The sequence below is a fragment of the Dendrobium catenatum genome, unplaced genomic scaffold (genome assembly GCF_001605985.2).
Source record: "Dendrobium catenatum unplaced genomic scaffold, ASM160598v2 fragScaff_scaffold_510, whole genome shotgun sequence".
In the NCBI taxonomy this organism is placed as follows: domain Eukaryota; kingdom Viridiplantae; phylum Streptophyta; class Magnoliopsida; order Asparagales; family Orchidaceae; genus Dendrobium; species Dendrobium catenatum.
Genome location: NW_021318972.1, coordinates 1,508 through 3,832, shown reverse-complemented (window position 1 = coordinate 3,832; position 2,325 = coordinate 1,508).

The following is a 2,325-nucleotide window of genomic DNA, read 5'->3' as shown; positions in this document are numbered from 1 at the left end:
AAAAAGTCATCATATGCATCCAAAATAGGGCTAAAACGGCTAGTATCAGCTTTTATTTAAATATGATAATGTTTTATAAATTCAAATGAAATCCAAATGAGTTATATAACCTATAAATTTATATCTATAGAATTCAAACAATCTAAGGCAATAAAAACTAGACCACGTTTTGAACAATAAATTATCATATCCAGTAAAATAAAAACTCATACACATTTTAAAATATTTAAGGATATATTGAATATTAATATAATAATATTATGTATTATATATAAAATTAATCATACATTAATAAATAGATATGAAACAAGTCAGATTAAAATAAATACATAATAAAAGTTTTGTCAAATAAGCTTATTACCTTTAATTTCCCTAATTAGATAACTCTCCTAATTTGATAATAATTAATCAATCAATGATGGTTATGAAATTTATTTATTAATGAAATATTATAGATTTCTATATCAAGATTAATATATAATTAATAGATATTTAGATTGTGAGCAAATCAAATCATGAAAGTAATATTGGTGGACCACTAACAAACTCCTACAATAATGTAAAAGCCTTCAAGTTATCCATCTTGGTCCATCATAATCTCAACATTTGATTGAACTTGAGTTGTTCAATATAAATTCCATAAGCAATTATAATGTACATCATTACACTTGAAATACTTAGCACAAAAATTAGAGCATCCAAGTATATATTTGTTATCATCAAAATATCTAAAATAGGCCATGTGGTAGATAATATCAACAAGGTGGTGATCTTACAAGCCTTGAACAGTACAATCAATATCATACAGTACGATCTTAAAGAATTATGTTCATCCTGAGGAGTCATTTGTACGATCATTGATGAACATTTTCGTACAGTACGAATAAGTGTTTGTATAGTACAAATTATAATTATGTCATATCGACCGACTTTAATTCATCCTAATCCATTTGCATACATGGATCATTCTATATGAATAAGAGATATCATATAGTACAAAGTGTAATTATATCGTACCAAATGATTTGAATGCATATCTATATGGATTGTATAGTACGATGATAATCGTATAGTACTATATATAGAGAGGAATTAAATCTAAAATGTTGGTTTAACAGAGGGCTGTGATTGGTGCAGCTTTAATAAATCATACAGTATGAAAAGGAATCATATAGTATGACGGGAAAAGAATTATTAATTTTTAGGTTTAGTTGTGAGTGTGTTACGATCAAGAAACACCTTAGACAAGAGTTTTTTTATTGGTTTTATTTTTTTATAGATTTTGAGTTTTGTTTTTGTTTTTGATCACGCATGAACGTCTATGACACTAAGTCTTGTCTTCAAAGTGCTTAAGGTGTCGTAGGCTGGTGGTTTTGTTAATATGTCTGCCAATTGATCTCTTGTAAATATATGTTGTAATTCAATGTCTCCCTTAGCTACATGAACTCTTATGAAGTGAAGTCTAATGTCTATGTGTTTTGTTCGAAAGTGTTGAATTGGATTTTTAGATATGTAGATTACACTCGTGTTCTCACATGTGATTGGGATGGTTCCTACGAATAATGCAAGATTAAGAAGTTTTTGTTTCAAACATAGTACTTATGCAACACAACTTCCTACATTTATATATTCTATCTCATCCGTCGAGAGGGCTACTAAATTTTGCTTCCTACTGGGACAAGAAACTAAAGATTGTCCTATAAATGTGCAAGTTCTAGAGATGCATTCCTATTTACCCTACATCCTGCAAAATTAAAATATGAGTACCTTAAGAATTTTAAAGGAAGTGTTGTGCCTAGGATACCAAATTCCTAAGTTCGGGGTGCCTAGTAGATATCTAAAGATTCTTCTGGCCATAGTTAAGTGAGACTCTTTAGGATCAGCTTGAAATCGGGCAAAAAGGCACACACTAAATATTATGTTTAGTCTACTTGCATTTAAGTAGATGAGAGATCCGATTATTACTCCATATTTTTTGGGACTACTGATTTTCCATTCTGGTTATTGTCTAGTTGAATTGTTGAGCTCATTGGGGAGTGTTCATCGGCTTAACATTATCCATTTCATATTTTTTTAGAATATCCATAATGTATTTAGTTTAGATAAGAAATGTTCTATTTTCTATTTATTTTACACTAAAACTAAGAAAATAATTAAGCTATCCCATCATGCTCATTTCAAACTCATTACTCCTTATTTTTTTAGAATTCATCACATAAGATTTTATCTGCGGATCAAAATAGAATGTCATCCACATAAATATGAAAAAATGAGAATTCAACTTTAACCTTTTATAGAAAGAGAGTGGTGTCCACACTACCCTCT